Here is a 24597-nt window from a genome sequence, read left to right on the forward strand (position 1 = left end):
GTCTTGCTCTGACTTATCTCACTAAGCATAATACTCTCTGGGTTCACCCATGCTGTTGCAAATGTTAGAATTCCATTCTTTTTTATGGCTGAGTAATATTCCATTGAATATATGTATGTGTATATATGGGTGTGTGTGTGTGTGTGTGTGTGTGTGTGTACACACACATACCCCAAACATCTTCTTTATCCATTCATCTGTTGACAGACACTTGGGTTGCTTTCACATCTTGGCTTTTGTGTATAGTGCTCTATGAACATTGGAGTACATACATCTTCTTGAATTAGTGTTCTTATTTTTTATTGTTTTGGATATATACCCAGGAGTGCAATTGCTTGATCATACGGTGGTTCTGTTCTTAGTGTTTCTGAGATGCCTCCATACTGTTTTCCATGGTAGTTGCACCAGTTTACATCCCAGCTGTGTACAAGGCTTCCCTTTTCTCCACATCCTTCCCCAGATTTGCTATTTGTAGACTTTTTGATGATAGCTACTCTGACAGATGTGAAGTTATATCTCATTGTTGTTTTGATTTCTTTGTCTCTAGTAATTAATGATGCTGAGCATCTTTTATGTACCTGCTGGCCATCTGTAAGTCTTCTTTGGGAAAAATGTATATTCAGGTCTTCTACCCATTTTTTTAATCAAGTTGTCTTTTTGATGTTGAGTTGTATGAGCTGTTTATATGTTTTGAATATTAATCCCTTATCAGTCCATATCATTTGCGAATATTTTCTCCCATTTAGTAGGTTGCTTTTTTGTTTTTTGAAGTTCCTTTGCTGTGACAATAGTTAACCTGTACATGTGTCTTGGACAAATTTTCAGTGATTTCCTCAGGATAGATTCCTTGCAGTGAACTTAAGTCACAAAGAGCTGAACTCTTAAAGATTCTTGTTATCCTTTGCCTGTTTGTTTTCTGGAAAAATTTATATCAAGTTATACACAGTTTTATCTATTTTTGAATCTTTAGGCAAAAAACATTACATTATTTTTGGTTGATTTACTCAACAGCTATTTGATGAATACTCTGTCAGGCATGTGGCATTTTTATTAGCTGTCAGTAAAGTTTACCTTCTTTATGTCCTGATTAGTCCATTATTTACTTTTGTAAATGTTCTGTTCACATCCATTACCAGCTTTTCTACTGGGGTGTAATTGTTCTATAATGCATTTGCATTGTTCTGTAATATATTTAGTCTTTTATGTGTATGTGACATTTGTGGCAAATATTTTTCCCAGCTTCTTTGATTTTTTATTTTGCTTATGATTTTTTGAAGTATAGAAACTTTACATTTTATTTAGCTGACAATGAAATGATTTTTGTCTTTTTTTTTTTCTTTGTGACTTCTGTTACCTTGGGCTTAGGAATTCCTTCCCACCTTAAGTTAGACAATATTCATCTAATGAGAAATTTTAAAAAACATTTTTTATATAAAATCCACCAAATGGATCCAGATGGGTTTTTTGACAAAGTCAATCCCTCAACATTGTGTGCAGAGTCATCTATATTTCCCCAGTTGATTTTTTGGTGCTGCTTTTATTTTATATTTCAAGAGCTTGTACTCTTAAATTGAGCTGTAGGAGTCCATGAGTTTTGGTGGATATTAGCACCCAAGTGAAGGTTATGAAAATACTTATAAGTTAGCATCTTATTGTAAAAAAATCTCACACAGCAAAGCTGAAAGAATTTTACAGTTAACCCCCATATATATCCCAACTAGATTCTGCAATTAATATTTTACCACTCTTTCCTTTATCGTCTACCTATTCATCTGATAACTTTTATACTCCTAAATCATTGTTTGAATTCAAATCTGGGACTCAAAGACATTTTGTTTCATTCTGGGTTTTTTCTGTAATTTGCAGGTTTGATTTCTAGAATCCCATGGACAGAGGAGCCTGGTGGGCTGTAGTCCATGGGGTCTCAAAGGAGCTGGACACAACTTAGCGACTAAACAATAGGAAACTTTTAGCAATTTATATTAATACAGTAAAATAGTGAACACCCTAATAGATACCAAGAGAAACTGCCTGGTTTTGGTCCTTTACTTTCATGAATATAGTTTGCTCTGTCGGGATTATGATGGTCATTCACATCACGATGGGTGCACCGTGCTCTGTGAGCTCTGTCTTCCACTACAGTTGCTTTTTGTTCTTCTGGCTGGAACTGCAAAGGGACAGAAAGGCCACTCAGTAGATGCCGAGATGCTGGTGGAAGTGTGTGGTGGATGGGCCTTGGAAGAGCTGGTGAGGGGACTGGCTGGGCCACAGTGGGCTTTGAGGATCGGCGCTTGCCGGAGTCGGCCACTTTCCTGAGTGGCTGCTGTCAGTCTCTGCCACCAGAGTCCTCGGCATGCAGGTCGCTTTGCCCTGTCCCAGACCCGCCCTCCTAACATTCGTCTTTGAGTGTCCCTGGTTCACGGCAAGTGATGAGAACAAATAAACCTTAGGTCAAGGAGCTTAGCCACCTCTCTTCCAGCCTCAATGATGAGCACCTTAAATTCCCTTGGTTTTTGGTGCTTGATGGCATCCCAACTTAGAGATGGGTTTGCAGCCGTGTGCTCACTGCCGACTGATACACAGCATCTGCCTCTTGGGGCAGCGTACAAGTAGCTGATGGAGAAAGGCACAGCCTGCATTAAAAGACTGCCTCATGGTTACCACTAGAAATAAACTGCCGTTTCATTTTTGTACTGTGTCTTTTTTCCCCATCCAGGCTTCAATTTTCTGTCTGTAAAATGTTGATTTTATTAGATTATATAGAAGTTTTTTTTTTTCTTTATCCTAAACCTGCGATTTTAGTCTAGAACATTGAGTGTAGGTCAGTATTCACCTCTTTCTCAGAAATCCGGGAAGACAGGTCTGTCCAGGCTGTTAAGACCCTGGATGAAGCTCATCAGACTCTGGATCTGGGGCTAGAATTTTAAAGCCATTAGCTCCTCTGAAAGGAATGAGAGGGCATTCCTGAGACCGGGCAGAGGGGGAGAGCCTTACTCACAGGAAGCTTGTTAGCTGACTAGCTGCTTGCAGAGCACGTTCCCGCCCAGACCTCCTCCGGGACACTCACCCTGTGGTCCAGTGTCACCTCTGTCCTGAATTCTCTGCTCGTAGCCAATGATGCGATAGTATTTTAGAAGCGTAGCCACCCAGTGCTTTGAAATGGAAAGATCGGCATACTGAAAAAAGTGTAACACAACCTAAGTTAATATTCTAGTAATACCAGTATTCAGAAGAGGCATCCTATTTGAGTGAATTTTCAGAGGGAAAGAAAAGTTAAATAACCTGAGTTTTTCCCTTGCCACTGTCCCCTCTCATCTTTACACTCCAGCAGGACTCAGCGTGTTGCTTCCCAAACCTGCCAGGCCATTTCCTGTTGCCCTGCCTTTGAACACACAGCTGCCCCACCCTTACCCCTCTGCCCACCTCCCCAGTACCCCACCATGCTCACCTCTCCCAGCCCAGTGCTGCTTAACAGATACCCAGATACTAAAGTAGGGAGTTGATTGGGCTTTCATTAATTTGCCAGGAGCAAGGGAGGGTAGTTACAAAGCACCACTCTAACCTGTTATTTTCTGCGCTATTAAAATATAAAGCAGACCGATGAAAGAACCTGCCTCCCCACCAGTCATCAGCAGGCTGTGCAGGGGGTTTATGAATCCTCTTCTGAATCCACAGCTAGTTTTAAAATCTAGCTTCTGGGCTTGATCTGCAGGAAATACGACGGTGAGGTCATAAATGCTATGGAGGGAGTATGAGGTTATTTACCAGGTCCTGTAACGTTAGCACTGGGACTCCTGTTTAAGCTGCTTTATTAACTGGGTTACACCTGTTTGGAACCTTAATATCCCCAAAGGGGTTAACATGTCAAAAATATAAACCAGCTTTAAAATGAGTCTAAATGCAATTATAAAGTTTTTAAGCATGAAGTTTGGGTACATTCACAGGCAATGGTATTATATAACAGGTTTGTAAGGAAAATAAGATCTGGGGGTACATCCTTAACTTTTGTTAGGTGTCTTGAGAAAATGCTCATGAAACACTATGGTGTTACTCTCAGGGATTTAAAAACGACGACAGAGAGTACAGAAACACTGCTTTAGATAGACGGGAGGTATTTTCCAGGATGGAATCTTTCACGTACCAATTTAATTGAGAGCCCTCTCAGATGAAACTGAAATACCACCACTGTGGTGATGGCAGTGTCAGTTAGCTGTGACCTAAACTGTATCAGTCATGACTAACTGGGGCTTCCAGGACACCGCGGTCGTGTTTCCTGTCGCCTCAGTCTTCCGGGGGCAGGATTAACAGGGATAAGTCATTTCTGTGTTCAAGTCTCTAATTTTTCATTCATGTAAACAATAGGTGAGAATAGACCTGACCCAACACAGGTTTGAGAGATCTGTACTACTAACAACAGTAGCTAACAGTGTTAGCTGGGCACTGTATATCAGGCACTAGGTGGAGTATTTTACTTGGTTGTCTATTTTAATAAACAATCCTATGCAGCAGGTACTGCTACTATACCCATTTTATAGATAGGAAACTGAGGTGCAGAAAGGTTTTTATTTCCCAAGATTACACAGGTAGTAAGTGCAAGATCCAGGATGGATCACAGCAGTCTGGCTCCTAAACCCAAGCTCTTAATTGGTATCCTATTCAGTGTCCATAAACAACTCATATTTTGGAGGTACTTCTCTTCTTTGGGGCTGCTCAGCTTCATACAGTCCATTATCTTCCATGGTGCTTGTAATGTATTAGGAAGGATGAATGCAGCCCCCGAAGCTGGGCATTTTCATGCCTAACCTTGCTCTGGATCACCTGGTTGCAGCTTGTTATTAATGATGCATGTTACCACAACACAGCCCCATGGCTCCGACAAATGCATTATTGGTTAAAAGAGAGTAGTATGTCCAAAAAAGGGAATTAACAAAGCAGCTATCCCAACTACCAAAAAAACCAGTGTGGTTGGCTCATGAGGAATCCCTTTTTCTTTTATTATTGGAAGTGAATAGAAACTCATTACTATCATGCCTTCCAGTAAGTTCAAGCCCTATAATTTAAGCACACTCTTAGGACCCAGAAATCTGCTGTCTTATGAGACTGTTACTGTTTGGCTGACTGCCTACCTACTGCCTCAATTGTGGGGTAGCTGGTTTTCCACTGTTGTAGCACAAAGGCCCTTCATGTATCGGTCTCATCTTTTGGCACCACCCCATCCTTCCCCTGTTCCATGGTCTCCGATCCATGCGCTATGCATGGAAGCTCTTTCCTTCCCTCTCTTCCTAGCCAACCACTACTGTTCCCTTCAGATGAAGCCTTCTCCAGGCAGCTTTCCTTGACTGCTGAGGACCAGGTCAAGTGCCCCAAACGCTTCCACAGCTCCCTCTGCTTACTTCTTCATGCATATGTTATATTAAGTTCTAACTTCCTGTTTCTTATCTGTCTTTCCTGACTGGAAAAGCTGGCCCTGTAAGGGCCAGGATTGGTATTGTTTACTTTTGGATAGGGGCTTCCCTGGGGGCTGAGTGTTAAAGAATCTGCCTGCCAATGCAGGAGATGCAAGTTTGACCCCTGGTTCGGGAAGATGTCCTGGAGAAGGAAATGGCAAGTCACTCCAGTATTCTTGCCTGGGAGGTCCCATGGACACAAGAGCCTGGCGGGCTGCTGTCCATGGGGTCACAGAACAGTTGGACAAAACTTAGCAATTAAACAACAACAACTTTTGAATAAAAACCCTGACACACAGGACAGTGCCTGACACGACAGATGCTCTACAAATGTTCAAATGAGAGACAGGTAGAAAGGACATATTTGATGATAAGGGAAACTAATATATACAGTACCTAGTGGTTACAGTTCATAAGGTACATTCATGATTTTACTGTACTGAATGCTCATGGCAACACGGGAAAATCAATTCCTTTAACCCCTTTGCACTGACATGGAAACAGCAACTTACCCCGTGCATATACGTGGTTAGTAGGTGGGAAAGCCAGGACTTGAGCTTAGGTCTCTGACCCCACACCTTATGCTCTAATATACCATGTGAATATCCCAAGGCCAGTCTTAACACAGCTATTAGACTGGAGCAAAGCAGCGTGCCATTCTTGTCCTAACCAAGTAGATCAGGAGGGAGAATCAACGGGTTTTAGTTTCTCTTGCTGGCCTCCTTGGCATCCTCCTACCCCCCACCGTCACCTGCATTTCCAGTGAAAACCTCCCAGTGACTTGTGCCAGATCCTTTCCAGATTTCAAGGTGTTGACGGTGAATCTTTTGTTTGCAGAGCAGGCCGGCTGCTGGTCTTAATTTGGGGGAGATTTTGGAAAAAATGGCTGACGGAGTTCTGGTAAAGTCCTTAAGCAAACTGAGTAAGATCCTGGTGTGTCAGGGAGTAAGAAATGAGCGGGGTGGGAGGTGTGTGTTGGGGGAGGGGTCTAGGAACCGAGAAAGTGAGCAAGAGGATGTGAGTTGGGGGCTGGTTCACTTGGCAAGCCAGAGGTTGTTGAGAGGCTGCTGGCTGGAGTGCGCTGGGTAATGAACCGGTTGAACAGACCTTAATATCAGAGGGGGGTGTTCTTCCCGGGCCTGCGGGGTGGGGGGCAGGGGTGGCAAGCAAGTGAATTGGCGGCATCTTGGACACACAGGGCTTAGGTGACTGACTCACCTGGAATGCAGGGCCTGTGTCATTAACATAAGCAGGGAACTCATGGAACACAACAGAGCCAGAGGAGGAGAGAGAGATTTGGGGCAGCACCCCCTAAACTTGAAGAGTTGAGAATTTAATACTGAGCCCTGCTCTGTTCTGAGTACTCCTGGGAATGTTGTCAAAGGGAGGAATGTTTAATTGCACACAGATTAATTTTGCCACCACGACAGAACATTAGGCATTCCTTCAGCAGTGGTCTGGAGTGTTAGTTATGGACGCCTCATTTTGTACCTGGTTATGCCCAGTGAGGAAATGGCAACCCACTCCAGTATCCTTGCCTGGAAAATTCCATGGATGAAGGCGCCTGTACAGTCCATGAGGTCACAAAGAGTCCGACACGACTGAGTGACTTCATTCATTCATGCACAGTGAGAAGCCATCCCCGCATTTACTGTGGTTTTCCTGGGGGGTGGGCAAGGTCAGGATGAGGTGGAAATATGGCTGGAGGTACCTTCTCCAGGACATTCAGAGAATAGAGCAGCTTGAGGAGGTCAAGGCAGGCTGTTTCAGTCAACAAAGATTTCTTAAGCGTGCCAGGCACTGGTCAGCACAGAGGATAGTGACCTCTGTCGCCATGGAACTTGAGTAAATGCCCAGAAAAACAGCCTATTAAAACCCAGGCTCCCTGAGATCGGGGGAAATGTGCTGTGATCAGACGGAGCCTTCCCTTTACGTGGTTCTCCGAGGAGGTGATTTCCGAGGTGAGAGCTGGAGGATGGGAAAGGAGTGTGTCTACCGAGGCACCCGGGGGCGGGTTCCAGGCGCAGAGAGCAGCACATTCAAGAGCTCTGGAGTGGGGGACAGCCTGGCCTGTGAGGATCAAGAAGGCTGGTGTGGCCCAGGTGAGGGAGGGGCAAGCAGGCGCGGCCTCTTGGAGGCTTCCATCTTGATCCGTCTCTGCTCCGGAAGACATCCACCCCGGAGGTCTCGGGCACGTGGCCGGTGAGCCCCGGAAGTGCCCCCGGCCCATGACCCCAGGCTCTTAGGAGAGCCCAGTCTCCAGAGGCCGCCTGCCACTTCCCTGTTCTGTCACTGTCACTCGTCAAGGGGATCTCAGCAGATGCAGATGTTAGTGAAACCAGCAGCCATGTCAGGCACCCCAGAGTGTGAGAATATGCCCGCAGGACTATACAGTGACTTGACATGGAAACGGCTTTGAAACAGATGATCCGCCTGCCCTACCGTGGTCACGCGTGCCAGTCTTGTGAGCAAGGAGACAGCCAGGCGGCAGGATTAAAACAAAACTCCTGGTCAGTTCTGTGAAGTGCAACCTACTTTCTTGGCCCCCGAAGTCCTGGGGCAGGTGGTCTGCTGATTGGGTGCAGCTGTTTCCTGGAGATGGGGTGGGGGTGGGGCGGGTTCTGACTCTAAACCTCCTCTGATCTGATGTCTGAGCCTCCCCAGTGAGCAGCCTGGCTGCCTCCTGCAGGCGAGTCCCTCTCACGAGTCCCGAGTGGGCAGGAAGGGTTCCTCTGCGCTGCGGCGAGGTCAGGGCAGGCCTCTGGCCGCACGAACCCTTCCCTCTTTCTGAACCTTTCCCTCTTTCTCCGTGCCTTCCCTCTTTGAATCACCTCTCCCCCATTTTAGCAGAAATGAACTTTGAACTCACTTGGGGGTGGGGCAGGGCCAGGAGGAAGAGAGCGCTCTGCAGTGTTGTGTAAACACCGATTCCTGATCCTTCTTCTCTTTTACTACCTGTAGGGACAGGTGGACGCAGAGAAGCTGCTGGCAGGAAGAGCCGATTGTTCTCGAGGTTGTGGGTTGTGCAATAGAGCAGACGAGCTTTGAAGCCACAGGAGGTCAGAGCAGCTTGACCACGCGGCATATTACACAGAAGTTTCCCTTTATATGAGATCCTGTTTGCTTGACTCTCATCAGGAGTGCCAACCCTTAGCTGGATCTCCGCTAGTCTATAGTTCAAGGAAGTGGTTTCCTTTAAAGGAGTCTACCTGCAAAGTTGAGATGCCAGGCTGGAACAGCTAGCTACCCTTGGCATCTACATTTTAACAGAATGTTGTTATATCTTGGTCTGTAACTTTGTATTCGAGTCCATGAGAAAGAAAAAAATAAAAAGAGAAGATCCCGTCTTCTTTATCCAGTTACGAAGTGGAGGTAGACGGTGATGTAATAGGTTCTCTGGACCAGGCTGTGCTGAGCTGGCGTCTAGGACAGTGACCAGACGGACAAGAGCAGAAGTGGAAGATATTTTTAGCTGGTCAGGACTGCTTCAAGACATAGGTTTCCCCCCAACCCAGTACTTCCAGCGGGAGGTTCCCTGTCAGGCGTACTTGCTTTGGTTCACTTCACTTCCATGTCATGTTTTCAGATATTCATGAGGCCTGGTGGGCTGCCGACTTGATGGAGCAGCTTTGAAACCCCACAGTTCAGGCCTGAGTCTGTGACATGGCTGGTGGGCCTTTTGGAGGACTTTGTGTCTCCCCAACAAACCCCACTCCCCAGGGACCAGTGTCTTCCCCCCCACCTATGGTATTCTCCCGAAATCAGAGCCAGGGGACATAGTTCATTCTTTTTCTCTTTTCCTCTATTGAGGTGGACTTCCTTGGTGGCTCAGATGGTAAAGCGTCTGCCTACAATGCGGGAGACCTGGGTTCAGTCCCTGGGTCGGGAAGATCTCCTGGAGAAGGAAATGGTACCCCACTCCAGTACTCTTGCCTTGAAAATCCCATGGATTGAGGGACCTGGTAGGCTACAGTCCATGGGGTCACAAAGAGTCAGAGACGACTGAGCGACTTCACTTTCACTTTTCTATTGAGGTGATTCAGGCATGCCTGGAAGTTCTGATATTGAGAAACATGCCCATCTACAAGTGGGTTCTTAAAATTCTGGGTGAGCCAATTTAAATCGCTGGCAATAGTATATGAATGAAAAACTTCCTTGAGGTTATAAATCAAGTACAACTTAAGAATAAGTGAGAAAAGGAGGGGATCCTACCTGGGACAAACTGGCTATCTCTAGAATCACTCTGCAGGCTGCAGGGCTTCTGTGTGTAGTAAGGAAGTTATAGGTCAATTTCCACACAAGGGTTTGGGCCTCTTTGGTAAAACTTTTGCTCGGCTGGTCATTGTTTTGATTGAGGGCCGGCTGGTCTCTAGCCACGTGAGCAAGTGGTGGCAGTAAGAGCGCAGAAGGCACCACGTGCTGTGTGGAGGAAGTGCTGCCGGGGCTGGGAGGTCTGGCCCCTGTCTATTACCTACAAACGCCAAGGACCTGGGAGGTTCCCGGGCCCCTCTCTCTCCCCCTGTTCAAAAGCTGAGACAGTGTATAGCCCACAGGCCCTGAAGTCAGGCTGCCAGGGTCTGCAGCCTGGTTCTACCACTTGCTAGCTGTATGACTCTGCACTCATTAAGGTTACTTAATGTCTCAGTGCCCGAGTCTCCTCATCTGTCAAATGGAAACAATACCTATCTCACAGGCTGCTGTGAGGCCTGAAGGGGTTAACATGTATGGCATGCCTGCAAGGCAGTCTGCTGTTCCTGGGAGGGATCCATCACACTGGTTCTAGTGATGGAGCCTGCTACTTTCTCCTACCTCTTCAGGCACATAGACCAACGTGGTCACAAGAGCCAGTCAGAGCAAGTGATGACCAGGAAAGCCCTGGGGTGGGGTCCCAGAGCCCCTTGGTGCCCACCTCCCTCACCAGCTGGTTACACAGCAGCCCTCGCCACCCCCACCCCAAGGAGAAACTGAGCCCCACACAGCGACCAGGCCCCAGAAGCTGCCGCAGGCGACTGATTGCACAAGGGACCCGGGGCCTCGGTGGGCAGTGTTGCTGACCTGGGTGTGGCACTCCTGGGCCTGCCGAGGTCCCAGCGTCATGTGCCCATTCCCTGCAGTTTCAAGGGTCATTGTCAGACTGCATCATGGGGCCAGGCTCTTTACTAGCTAGCTCTTGACTACTACTAGCTCTTTACTACTCCTTGGTGAAAACCCTTTCATTTAAAACTTTTCTTTCTCAATCTACATTGTTTCAGACTCCCAACACACTTCCTGGGCTGGCTTCCCTTCAGATACCCCAGTGAGAGGCAAGACCACCAGTATTCATGCTGACCCACACCCCAACCCCATCCCCCCAAATCACCTGATACTCTGTGGTTTCTGCAAGAGGCTCTCAATGGGAGAAATTTACGTTTATGAGGCAAGTTCAGAGAGCTTATGTCTTCTCTTCAAAATGGACTTAGCAGCTCTGCCTTACGTGGTGGGGAACCCCATTCATTTAAGTTGGGGGTTCCATCCAGTCTTTACTAGGAATTACATCTTTAAAGGCTGCCTGGGCATAACGGTCTGGTATTCCTTGCTAGAGACCTGGGGATTGTCAGTGGACATCTATGAGTCCAGGAGGTGCTAAGCAGGTGAGCAGTCTGGGAAGAGAAGGTCAGGTTGAGAGCAGATGAAGTTCTGCTGCTTGTTTATTGTCTCGTTAAGTCACAAAGCTGAAGTCTTGGGAGATCTCTGGGTAAGGAGACAACCACCCTGAATAGATAACTGTCTCAAATCGACTTTTACAAGGAACTGAACTGAGAATGGTAAACATTCTTCATCACTAAAATTGATCATCCAAAAGGCCTGGGAAAGGCCAGCCACTTCTTGTGGTCAGAATTCAGAGCTCTCAGTTTTTTTTTGCAAACCTGGGAATTCTCTCCCTTCATCCTGGAGGGCCTGGCCTTGAATGGCTGTGTGAGGCTGCCCCCTTGCGGTTAGCATCAGCAGTGCGTGTGTAACCTGTAGCTGAAATAACTCTGCAAATACTCTCTGAAATACTGTCGTTTTAAAGGTCTTTTTAAAGACTTTTCTCAGGCGCTGTTTCTCTCTAGACATATCACTCCATATCCAGGGCTTAACCATTCTGCTTTGGCATCTACTTTTGTCCCCTTTTGACTCCAGAGTCACTACTTTCAAATAAGCTGTTCCATGGCCTCCCAACTGATCTTTCAAAAATGTGAATCTGATGTCTTTCTCGTACTCCAAGCCCTTTAACGGCTCCTTCTTTTCCAGGTTCCAGCACCAGTCTCAGAAGATCCCAAAGGCCCACTTCACTGCCCCAGACTCCATCTCTGCCTGCGCTGCTCTGTCTTCCTCATCTGTTCACCTGCTAATACCTGTGCATTCTGAAGAGTCGTCTCAGGTATCACCTCCTCCACGGAGCCCTCTGCCTTAGGTTAGATGATGTGATGTGATGTAATTAGAGGGCGGAGGGAAGTGGGGAAAACGTGAGCACGCTGTGTTAGAACCAGGTCTGTTCTTCCTCTCCCACAAGACGCAAGCTACCTGAGGGGGAGACACTCTCTGTGTGTCACCATGTCTGGCTGTCACTGTTGTCACCACTACAGAAGGAATGAGGGGAGGCAGAATAAAAGCAGGCCAGGACCCAGGTCACCGACTTCCTCCTGGGCCTGGTGGAGCCTGGGAAAGAGCTCAGCTAAGCTCCAGGCGGAGTGAAGGCGCAGCAGTCAGGGTGGGTGGAAGGAAGCCTTGCCTCACAGAGCAGCTGGCTAAACTCTCCTTCCTGCCCGCCCTCCAGATTCCACAGCAGGACCCACCCACCTGTACTGCACACCCTTTTTGACACGTACCCTGAGTACTATCCAGAGTCTAGGACTCAAGAATTATTTCCTGATGGACTTAATTATTTAGCAGGCGATGTGGCAAAAGCACATCCTGGAGTGTCTGTTAAATCAACTGTACTTCTATTAAAAAAAAAAGACCAGGGAAGGAAAAAAAAAAAAGACGTGTGTTACTGTCTCTCTGTGGGTATGAGGCGTTGCGCTGGCCACTGTGGGCAGTCAGAGGGAAGGCCTTCTTCTGGGCCTGCATGGGGCTGACTGTCCAGCTGGGGAGAGAATGAGCATGCAGGCCACGTCGGGGACAACATAGCCGGGGTGACCATGTCACAGGGCAGCATGTGATTAATTGCCAAACAAATGGCTCAAGAACATGGTGGTGATTGAACATGGTATGTGCAAGTGCCCCACCCCTCAGCACTTCCGAGCCCAGTGGGCCCTGCCTTCTGCCTCTCTCACCCAGGAGTAACCCCATTGATGCGTCTCATACAGCATAGGTACTCAGCCAGTCAGGCCAAGTCCTTCAAGCTCAGATCCCGGCCCGCCTCCCGGCCCCCAGAGCCTCCTACCCTTGAACTCAAAGCTGCAGAGATGCTCAAGAGAACGTGCCATCTTGTTTCTGAACAACCCACCTCCCTCCCTTGTCCAACCTTGTCCCTCCTTTAAAACCCTCCTCTTCCTTTAAAACCCAGACTAGAGTTCCTCCATAAAGCCTGCTGAGCCTGCAGAGCCCCTTGCAAGTGCTGGATGGCAATGCGCACTTGAGTCTGTCCTGCGGCAGGAGGAGGGAGGGAGGTAAACTCCTGCCGCAGGGTCCTGTCTCTTCTCCTCACACTCTGAGCACGTGTCCCGTAAGTGTTTGTCATTGACCGAAACACATTAGCACTGAGCACGCATCAGTTGGTTCTGCAGTTGAGACCTGCGTGCTGGTGAGTGCAGAAGGTGACGTGCCCAAGCGGTCCAGGGAGGCTGCACACAGTAGGGAAGGTTGTGCACCTTAAAGGTTCCGTTCAGAGAACAGGCAGAGGGCGAGGAGAATCTGAGGTGGGATAGCCCTGTGTCTGACTGCTGACAGCCCAATCGGCCTCTCAAAACAGAAGCACAGAGGAGAGGGAGCGAGCCTGCAGGGCAGAGTGGTGGGGGTGGCTTATTTTAGCTGGAGCAGAGGGTTTACCTAAAGGCAGGCAGGAGGCTGCCCTGGAGGAAGGGTGGGTGTAAGTGATGGAAGGTGATGGGAAGACCTCAAATGCAGTGGGGTATCTTGCAGCAGTGGGCACCCTTTGTTACCTGTGAAAACCATGGTGATCTAACCAAAGTGGTGTTGAAAGTGGGAGCTGCCCCATGGCCCTTCCTTCATTTTAACACCACGGTCCAAGGCCCACCATCTCGGTGCTGCCCGAGACGCTCAGCACCCACGTGCGAAGCCCCTACACACACACACAGCCTCACCTGGAAACGCTGGGCTTTCTGTAAACAAAGGCTCTGCTTCCGGCACTGCCCTTGACCTGGCTCTGAGCTGTTGATTCTTTGAGTCCATTCAGCTCTGCCCTGTCCCTGTACCCTCGTGACTGGCAGTGACCCGGAAGGTGGCAGCGCCCCCGGAGCAGGTGGCCTCCAGAGCTGAGTCACCGCCCTGGGAACAGTGCCCTGGCGAGGCCGGCCCAGGCAAACCGGGAGGTCTCCACCTCGCCCAGCTCTGCAGGGCTCTCAGGCACCGTCGGTGCTCCCGAGAAGGGGGTCCTTTGTGCATCCTGAGTGTCATCAAGCTGATAGGAAAAGTGAAGTAGAGGCCACGGAAGACCAGAAAGGAAACTGTCCTGATGGTCGTTTCTGGCTGGTGTCTTTGGCAAAGCACAAAGGGTTTTTCTCAACAGTTACAGGGGCTGTGGTGGTTTTAATTGAACAGACGCAAATTATCCATTGATGGATATCTTTAAGAATGGAATGAAGAGGTTTTGAAAATGTTGGCTTAAGATTCTGTTTGACCTTGTACAGTAAGAGAGCTCAAGCAACAAAATGACATGGAGCCATAGGGTGCCTAAGCTGCCAGTATCCTTAGAAATGAGCAAACGAGGTTTAGGGTTTCTTTTTTTTTTTTTAAGTTTTCTATATGATTCGCAGATATTCTGGTGGATGTTGTTGTTATGGTGCTTTCATTTCATCCCAGAGAAGATAAAAATGCAGTGTTACTCTTGAAAGGAAGGGTTTTTTGTTTTTTGTTTTTTTAGTCTGACTTGTTTACTACAACCAATGAATAGAGATGACCTCAGTCTAAAAAATCCAAGTTAACCATAATCTCACTCCTTGCCTGGCAAAATAAGCCTTTATCAAGTAGCAAGAGAAGTGCAAGTCTGACCACCAAGTCGTCATTTCAGCCGATTAGATTTTCCAAAAGACAAAAACAGAAGGCTCTCTACGTGTTCACAGCCGAACAGTGGCTCTTGGGAAATGCTCCCAGCTTACTCAGTTCCTACGAGGCCACAAGTCTGGTGACAATTAATCAGACAGCTGACCGAATGCAAAAGCCATACACGGTTAACTATGCTGTGACCGCTGAGCTTTCACAGTCAGAGACCACACTCTGGCTTTCTGAGTATGCAGTTCTTTAACTTAAAAGGCTTCATTTTTTACACTTTACACATCGTGAGCCTAGTTATTCTCTACTGCTGAAGTGTCCCTGAAGGTAGAATCCAAGTCATTTTCTTGGGCAGATTGTCTTGAGCACTGGGTGTATTTCCTTGCTCTGACAAGCCTGGGACAGTTTTCAGCAAGGCCATGGAACTCACTACTTAGTTGCCAAAGAGGCTGTGAGCTGTGACTAGGAAGTTGGGTTTTCTCTATTGTTTTATTTTCTATGAACCACACAAAAAAATATGGACAGTCAAAAGTGTTCCCAGTTTCTCTGAGGCAAGAAGAACTGAGGCGAATTCTCCTAGAAGCCAGAACCATGTCCTGATTCCTACAGCCTCAATAAAGGCCAAATCAAAACAGATTTGAAAGCTAGCGGCCAGTTGATTGTAGGATCCATTCCAGCCAAAAAGAATCTCTAGACTCACTGGATTGGGGCATGTGGTTTAGGGGGAGGATTTTTTAATAAGACCGCAGCTTTATTCTTTATTTTTTGACCAGTCTGGAGGGAGAACCAATCTGTTTTGTGGGTAGAGATTGCAAAAAAAAAAAAAAGGCAGTGCCTTTCTGGTGACTGTATAGAAAGGTTAATGAGCACTGGCCCCAAGCGCGGCCTGCCCGCCCTTAAGGAAGCCTGGAGCATCAGAGTCAGAAGGCTCCACAGAAGCACTCAGGGCCCGAGGAGTTAAAAAGGCAGAGACAGCCAGTCAGCAAGTGCCCGCCTAGGCACGGATTTGTTTATCCTGCCCTTCTGAAGTCAGAGCCAACATTCTTCATGGTTTTGGATGATTCAGAATGCTTCTCTCTTGGCAGGGCCACTGTGCACACAGGGGCTTACGACTGAAGCCCCTTAGGTGTGGGCCAGGGCAGAGACCCACCTCACACTTGATGTCACAGCTTAGAATCCTCTTATATTAGAGCAGCAGGGAAACTGTCACATACAGCTGCCTGTCTCAGAGGTGAAGAGACTGAACCCGGGGCCCGGGGCCTGCCAGAGGTCACTGCGTGGGAAGGCAAGGCCAGCGAGAGCCAGGCCACCCTCCTCCCACCACACAGCTCCCGTCCAAGCCCGGTGGGAGAGGCCGCTGCCCTTTGAGGAATGCTTAGAAAAGGGCTTAGGTCAGAAAGAAGAACCTCATTTTTACAAAATGAAACAAGTCATTTACTTGTCACAGGCAGCTTTCCCCAAACCTCCTCTGTCCACGTGGTGAATTTATTATCTCCTGGACTTCCAAAAATAAAAATAATAGCATTGCTGTCTATGGGCCAAAGTGGGAGACTTGAATATACCCGCCACTGCCCCCTGCCACTTCACTTTTTCTTTTTCTGGATGAGAATTAACTTATTTCACGGCTAGTTCTTAATAAAACAAACGTTGACTCCTTCCCACAGGAGACAGAATTGAGCAATGTTCTCTGAGAACACGCTGTGCTCCTTGGAGCCCTGAGTGAATGTGATGTTTAGAAGATGCTCTAGAAGCTTGGAAGTGCCTCTTGGGAATAGAGTGAAGGGGGTGGAGACGGGTAGTGAAGCCACCGCGGCCGCCCCAGAGGAGCAGTGACTCACCCCGCCTGCCTGGCCGGGGACTTCAGGCCTTGAGACACCCACACAGGCAAGGACTCAGTTCCCCTTGAGCCCCGACATGAACCTGTGACCTTTAATGGACGCACAGGCCACCTCCGCGTCCACAGGAACCACAGAGAAGGACGCATCAGGACCCTGGCTCTCCACCAGCAGCCTCCCCGAGCCCCTAGGCAGACGGCGCTGAGAGTATCTGTGTAAGGACAGCACCCTGAACTAAGAAATGGAGCCACTTACCCGAGGAGGAAAAGCCACAGGAAGATTTCCGCCCGAGGCCTCCTGGGGGCAGGTGCCCCTCTAGGTGGCCCGCAAGCAGCCGTCACATCACATATGACTTTGTTAACAGCTCGGCCATGGCATTACCATGACAGGAATATCAATTAAGCATGTCTGACAGGATCTGCTGGTGGGAGGAGCTGCCCATAGTGCCAGTAAGTGCCACCTTCCCTCCTCCCAGGCCTGGAATTCGGGGTGGGGGGGACTCAGCTTGTGTTGAGCTTCTAAGGATGATTTTAGGGGATAAATAATAATGCTTTCCTCTCCACCACTCGTATTGTCTTCATTTTTAAGAGAGACAATGTATTTTAAAAAGAGCCAAGAATAAGCGTTCAGTCGTGTCCCCAGCGGCCTTTCCCAGTCGTTGAGGGTGCTGGGCCTCCACATGCTGCCCCAAGGGTGGGGGCACCCAGCAGGGGCCTGGGCAGTGGTTTAACATACTGTCTACCACTGAGTTTTAAAACCCTGGCTTTGTTATGTTTGTGTGTCCTTAAAAAATTAGAATCTAGCAAATGTTTCAAATTTAAGCCACAAGTAAAATTTTCCTAGCCAAAAATTACATGGTAAAGCTGGAGAAACAGAACAGAAAGCCACTCAGGGTTCTCCTTAAGGTTTGTGCATTTGTGTTGGACTCGAAGGTGCTTCCAGTCCTGTGAGGCGAAGCAAGGGAGGGTGTGTGGCGTGTCCTACCCACCTGCAGTCAGAGGTGGGCCACAACCCCGGCCCTCCAGACAGACAGGGATACCTGTACACCTTGTACATCAAGGCATCCTGAGAAAGGGCTCCCAGAAGGACCCAAGCACCCTCATTTCCTCTTGCCCACACCTCTGCAGATGTGGAGACTAGGAGGCCCTGGGAAAGCTTATTATCCTGACCCTGCAGTCCAGGGCCTCAGCTTTGGGTCCCCGTAGACCCTAGAGTCTCCTCTGTCCTGGTACCTAAAGCCCACTTTGCCCGTTAGTCTGGGCCCCTGCGAGCCCGCCGAGGCCATGAGGACTGGGACCCCGGCTGGCTCACTTTGTGTCTCCAACCTAGTGCTTCCCACGTAGAGTCCGACAAACACCTGTTTCTTCTGTTCTTCATAAATTTCATGTTTTCTCTCGTCTCTGCTGCCACCTCGGATCTGACTTTCACTGTGTGTGTGCACGCGCGTGTGCATGTGGGGAGGGCAGAATGCACACATGAACTGGCTCTTTCTCACACACAGCAATCCTGCGCTGCCTCAGACGCCTTGTAGTCTAGTTTCCTAAAGTTCCCACGTGCAGTGGCTTTCCCCCATGCTCACTGACGTCACCACCGCCCACCCCACCCCCTGCCACACTTAACTCGATGTCAGCATCCCCGCCCATCCTTCACCTGCCCGGGCCACACCTGTGAAGCCCAGCTCAGAACCCATTCCTCTTCGAACCCCACGCCTCCACCACCCCCAGCCAGCTCCATGCCCATCCAGCCCTGAATGACTGCAGCGCTGTCCTCTGTGTGCACTCTGAAGTACTTACCCATTCTGTATGTGAGAGGTCATTCCACAGTTACATTGTATGGTCACATGCAGGCACACCGCATCATCTGGTGTCTGGCCCAGTGCTGGGCTCTGAGGAGGCGATCAGGGAATGCCTGCTGTTTGGTTTTGATGTTTCTGTCTTCATTGTGCTAAGTCGTTTCGGTCGTGACTGACCCTTTGCAACCCTATGGACTACAGCCCGCCAGGCTCCTCTGTCCATGGGATTCTCCAGGCAAGAATACTGGAGTGGGTTGCCATTGCCTTCCCCAGGGGCTGTCTTTGCCAGTAGTACTGAGGAGTGACTTCCAGCCCTGGAGCACTGCTGTTGTGAGTCCCTCCACGGAAGACGTGATTGTCCCAGCCCCTCCCTTGGACGTGGTCCCAAGTTGGCCCCACACATGCCGTCTTCCTTTGGGGCCCTCACTGTGTCATCATCTCTTTGTTTACTTACATTGGACTTACCTGCCATATTTGCTCTTGTGTCCTCTGAGCCTCATTCACCTCCTGGTACATTGTCATCTTGGTGAAACTGTGATGCATGACTAGATGGATGGACGTAGTTAGAAGATTCCCATCCCAGTTTCGGATTGTATGTCTCTTCTCTTCCCTGACTGTTGACTCCTTGTCAACATCCCTTGGCTTATGTGCTACCCTTTCCCTCCAGAGAAGCCCCCGATCCACAGCCTCTATGTACTGATGTCCAATCTGATTTCATTGTTTCACGCCAACTCTTAACATATTGATCATAACGCCTTAGGCAATGTTATCCAGAATATCACATGAGCCATCTCACAGGGAGGGGAACGTGGGCGTGATGGGGTGGTTGACATTTGAAGAGCTGTGTACCTACCATGTGTCTTATTTGAGTAAGCTATATTTACACAACTCTGAGAATTAATAGCATTTCTACTTTATAAATGAGGGAACTAGGCTGCCCCAGTGACTCAGATGGTAAAGAATCCGCCTGCAGTGCAGGAGACCTGGGTTCAGTCACTGAGTTGGGAAGCTCCCCTGGAGGAGAGCATGGCAATCCCAGTATTCTCGCCTGGAGAACTCCATAGACAGGAGCCTGGTGGGCTACAGTGCATGGGGTCTCAAAGAGTCGGACACAACCAAGCAACTAAGCACACAGCACAAGGCTTAAACGGGTTAAACAGCTTGTCCAAGCTGCGTAACAAGTGTCAGTGGGAAAACCTGAATCCTGGTGTTTTTGATCTCCAAGCTTATATTTTTGTCTCTCTGTTCCCAGTTTAAATGGACCATTAAATGGGAGGTTGCTTAATGGCACTTGAGATGGAAAAGGCAGTACAGAAGTACTCACTCAAGATGAACTAATGCTCACGAGGAAAGGCCAAGACAAGGAAAAGATACTGGTAGACTGATTCTGGGAAGGGATTGACCAGGACCAGCTTCTAACACCTTAAAGGTTCAAGAGAATGACCTAAGAAGACCACCTTTGGGGGCTTCTGTGGCAGAGGCATGTCAGTGGAAAGTGTAGGCTGGCCCCGGACTGCTCCCCGCCCCCCATTCTAGGAAAGCAGCAGGAATCTGAGTGAAGTATGCTGTCCCCTTGGTGATGGGCTGGGGACCAGCCGCAGCCTTGTGCTGAGATGAGAGCAGCTGGTAGGAGGCACTGTCCTCCTGTGCTCATGGGAGGCAGAGGGTGGAGATGTCGATGGAAATGCCTCTGGCACACTTATATCCTCATGGTTGAAAACCCTGGCACCAACTTACATACTCTTCTTGACCAAATTCTTTTCGTGCTCTGGTGTCCCTACCTGCAGTTGATGCCCACACGTCTAAGGAGGCTGCAGGCACAGGGCACAGAGTGCTCCCATGGTCCTCAGAGGAGTGACCGCCAGGGTGGGAGAAGCATCCGCAGAATGAGGCTTTATCTCCAGCTCTTGCAGGAAGAGGTTAGCTGAAGTGCTTCCCAGCACCTAAAATGAACTACTCAAAATACTTTTCCCAGATACTGGAAAGCCCCCAGTTAACAGTCTGATTGCACATCTCTGTTAACCATCTCAAAGGGAAAGAGCTCCTCTCCGACTTGGGTCCTGTCCTCGTGTTTATGAGTAGGCGATTTCGGAAGCCGCCATCACACATGGTATTTAACTATCCCAGAAACGTGTGTGACTCCGTGGTGGCCGGAATTTTGTGTTCACTCTGATAAATCTTCCCACGTGTTCTCCATTTGCTTGCCTTTTTAGATTGTAAGCACAACAGAAAATATCTCTATGTTTCACCTAAAATATCTCTGTAATTCATCTATATCTCTATGAATACATCTATTGCTTTTTCTCAGCTGTTTCTCTTACTGTCAAGATGCTCTTGGACTCAACCCCGACTCTGAAGGCCCTTCCTGGCATAGTGTGTCCCTGTGCTGAGGGCACCATGAGGCACCCGAGCACTGTCCCTCCCCCTCAGAAGCACTGGGCCGAAAGGCTGCTCCCGGGAACCAGGTTCTGACGTGTCCTCTGATGAGCCAGCTGCTCTCTGCCTCCACTATGTTGACATTCCTCCTGCAAAGGGTTGTAGCCATTAACTTAAGACATTTCACTAGGCGGTCACTTGCCAAGACAGATTTTCCGGCATGGCACTGCTGAGTCACTCAGCCTCCCACTGGCTGAAACGTGAAGGCTTGAGAGCCAGGTCCTCCCTAGGTGAACTCTCCTGGAAGCTGCTCTGAAGCCCCCGGGGGAGTCCGGCAGGTCCCACGTGCAGACTCAAGCCTTACCTCAAACCACCAGATTTTAGGAACCTGGGCTCCCACTCCTCCTGTGATGTGGTGAAAGATGCATTCCACCCCTCAAGTTAGATCCCAAAGGGGACAGTGTCCATGGAACCTGATCTGGGTTGTCCGCCTGCTTCCGAAGCAGGGAAGAGGTCAAATGTGCAGACCCGTGCTGCCCTCTGCTGGCCCTCTGGAGTCTGTGCCGCTGCAGCCCACAGTGGCAGAAACCAGTTCTGAAAACATTAATAGGAGCCTTCTGTGCAGGCTGCTTTCTTGCCCTTCTTGATTAGAGGTAGAGGGTCACTACAGTGTTTTAGTTCATAAGACGTCTACCTGAACGCACCTTGATGGGCAGCAAAATGCACAGCCCTGTGTCTGCGGACAGTCTCCTTGGCAGCAGCCGCACCACCTCCACAGAGAGAGGAGGTGTGCGCCACTTGGCGGACAGAACCCTCTCAAACTGTGTGTCTTAATTAAGCAGGATGCAGAAGGTGCTCCTTACTCCCCGTCTCAAAAACTCATCTCTGAGTAAGGAGAGAAAACGCCTGACTTTGTTCCTCTGTGGCTCTGGGATGTACCCTAAGGGCTCATACTGTCATTTAAATTCTAGGTGCCGATCTTCTGAACAAACGCTCCCTGAGGATTTCCGTGCCTGGAACTTCTCCGTCAACAGACTGCTGTGACACCTAACGTAAGTAGAGGCTCTTGGTCCTAAATCAGTCTCAAGGGAGCTTTGTTCTGTTTTGATCCTGGAGGATCCCCCCAGTAAAATTCTTTAAATGGTCATCAGTGTTCCTTCTCTGTTTCTTTTCTCGGAAACACTCAACTTCCGATTTACTATCAGAAAAAGTCTATGACATGAACTCCTGCTTAGAAGCAAGGGTATGGGATCTCATATTCAGGTATTAGAATGGGAAGAGGAGAAGGCAGAAAATATTAAAGCTGCTCACTCCAGGCAGTTCCGTTGGAGATGCCATTCGTAGGTCCAAGGGCATCTTTTCAGGGTTTAGTACTCACCAGACTCCTGTGCGAAGTGACTGTGGAAACGTGCCCCATACAGCTCAGGGGTGAGCCCCCGTGATGTGGGGGCCCTTCTGTTTGGCAGCCGTGGCTGATCTCATAGCCACATCTCCGCTTATAACATGCAAAACGAAAACCTGTCTCTTGTTTGTATCATCGTCACCATCACTTACTGAATGTATACACGTGCTGTTTCTAGTTCTGCTCGCTTCTCGTCGGTCTTCACCCTCACATCAGCCTTCGTGGTGTGGGTCCTCGTATTACACAGGTGTGACTCCCAGATGGGGAGACCGAGGCATGGAGAGTCAAGTAACATCCCCCAGGTTGTACAGGGAGCAAGTTTCGGCTCCACAAGTCTGCGTTGGGCTAGCACACCAAATGCCCCACAGAAACAGGCAGCTTTGGAGGACGAGCAGTGGGGCTGTATCTGGAGACAGTTTTAGCACTGCCACAATCCCCTGTGGGAAGGGGCTGCTGGACTTAAAAAAGCCTGGAGCTTCCTTAAGATTAGTGGGAGAACAAAGCTTTAGAGAAGACCTAACTTAAGTTTAAGGTCACGCTGCAAGTCAGTGTAGCTGAGGGCCCTGGGCCAAACCCTACCGATTTCCGAGTTTTCGCCTTCCTCTTGGTCATTAAGTGCCACTTACTCTGCTAATAGTGACCAAAGCTGGTTTCAGTGATTTTCGTATGTGCTTATTGGTGAAACCCTGTAGCTCAGAGCCAGTTTGTTCAGAGATCCACATGGCCATGTGAAGATTGGCTGTTACAGTATCCGAGCAGCAAAGAAGGGTGACTAAAAGCCTGGGCCTGGAATCAAGCAAAGTGGTCTGATCCCTCGTCTTGTTAGTCCTAAGCTTTTTGACCAGAGCAAGTCCTGCACCCTCACTAAATCTCTGTTCCTGCACCTGGAAACTGGAAATAATTCCACAGCCTTGTAGGCGGATGAACATGAGAAAATGCATAAAAAGCACGTAGCACAGTGTTTGGCCCAGAGTAGGTCTTCCAAAAGTGGAAGCTATTACTCAGAGACCTTTGCGTCCACTTTTGGTTCATGTTGGCCTTCCCCCTGCAAGGCACTGCAGTGTTCCAACCCATCTAAGAAAACAACATTTGAGTGCAGTGCTTTAAAAATTACAGATGTTTCCTCATACTGAAATCCCGATGCCTCTAAGAACCACTGTAGGACAGGAATCTGTAACTCCATTCTCTAGATCGGCATAAGAAGGCTCAGCAAAATTAAATGATGGCCCAAGATTCCACAGCTAGTTGATAGCCCAGCGCCAGATCCTGAGACTCTTATTCATCCACTTTCTGTAAGAAAATACTCATTAAAGGCACGTAAGTCAATAGAGAACCACCTCCCACCGTAGGATCCAGCAGCTTCCAACCGATAAGAGAGTTGTATCTTTAGTTCTAAATATTCAGGCTAGGACTCTCATATCCTGATGTCTGTTAACATTTTGAAGCTACCTTCTCAAAGTGTCATAGTCAGATACCATCTCCTTTTGCAATCCTCAGGCCCCAAGGGACATTATCTTAATCTGGTTAGCTCGTGCAAGAACCAACTGGCTTTTCACTTCAAGGAAGACAACATGTTTCCGCTGTTCTGCTTTTGCCACACAGGAGTTACCGGTGTGGCTCACTGATTCACATTTCTGGCTCTAACTTTCCTATCATCTGGAAGAAAAAATACAGAGAAGGGCAACTTGTTCAAAAACAGCATGAAGGTAAAGAATCGCAGGTGGGATTTTGAAATGGAAACGCATCCTTGTGGCCCCTGGGCTGAGAGACACCAAGGAAGGATTTTGTTCTTGAAAGGTGGTTACTTGGCTCCTGGAGATGGAGACTTTAACAATGTTAAGTGTGTATGCTGTGTGTAAGAAAGATTTGTTAAAAAAATAACATTCTTTTCAAATGATGCAATACCTTCGCACTGTCAAGGGGTCAAATAGAAACACCCTGAGTTACAGAAACTCAGCCCTGCCCTCTCCTGGCCTGGAAATACAGAACAATCAGATAGATTGTTGGAGGTGGGAGGATGGGGAGGAGTGGAAACATGTTGATGTTTACTGAGCAGTCTTTCCCTTCAGTTGACTGTCACTGAAACACTCATCAAAGTAAGCAGACACCACGCACTGTCGTCTTGTTTTCCTGGAAAGAGAAGGAACAAGTGCCTGTTAACTTACCAACTTTGTTTTTCACTTACTAGTAAACAATGCAATTTTTTTTTTCCTCTGTGTTAATTCGATAGCCAGCCTGCCCACAGACCTCTTCGAAGAAAACCAACCTCTTGCTTTAGAAGATTATACACAGAGGCCCAACTCAAGATCTCTAGTTCACAGTATTTTGGCTTAAGTCATTTTACAGTCACCAACTAAGTACCTCGGTTTGCTGCTTATTACAAAATTCAGAGAAGTATACTACATGACTGATCCCTGTGCCGATTACCCTGTGTCTGCTGGGAATGCCTCCTCATGTGGAGGGATATACATGGGAAAGGATATATCCACCTTTGTTTTTCTGCTGAATTTTTTAAAAAATATACTTAAAGGATAACACAAAACTTACCTT

The 24597-nt window shown here is 48.3% G+C and overlaps 2 long non-coding RNA genes across 39 annotated transcripts in view; one reads left to right on the top strand and one right to left on the bottom strand.

Moving 5' to 3' along the window:
• The window catches only part of LOC147373796 (uncharacterized), a 208402-nt gene extending 186610 nt beyond the window's left edge, over positions 1–21792 (top strand). For 17 of the 37 annotated variants that reach the window (XR_015162097.1, XR_015162089.1, XR_015162087.1 and 14 more), the window contains 2 exons: positions 11721–11883; positions 11983–12136. This is a non-coding gene — a long non-coding RNA (uncharacterized LOC147373796). Of the gene's footprint in view, positions 1–11720; positions 11884–11982; positions 12137–12246; positions 12454–16306; positions 17040–21616 lie in introns of those variants that run through there. The other 20 variants (XR_015162095.1, XR_015162088.1, XR_015162105.1 and 17 more) reach the window with 7 other exon arrangements.
• Positions 1965–16853, bottom strand: LOC147373798 (uncharacterized). Of its 2 annotated transcripts, none has more exons than XR_015162140.1 (3): positions 16733–16853; positions 3068–3176; positions 1965–2167 (listed from the first exon to the last, which is right to left on the bottom strand). It is a non-coding gene; the product is annotated as an uncharacterized LOC147373798 (long non-coding RNA). The 2 variants fall into 2 exon arrangements; XR_015162141.1 differs by lacking the exon at positions 16733–16853 and adding an exon at positions 13736–13862.
• Positions 21793–24597: the final 2805 nt, after the last annotated feature.

This window comes from Bos grunniens, chromosome 4, assembly GCF_055505025.1.
Source record: "Bos grunniens cultivar Pamir isolate PY7600 chromosome 4, Bosgru_T2T1.0, whole genome shotgun sequence".
NCBI lineage: Eukaryota > Metazoa > Chordata > Mammalia > Artiodactyla > Bovidae > Bos > Bos grunniens.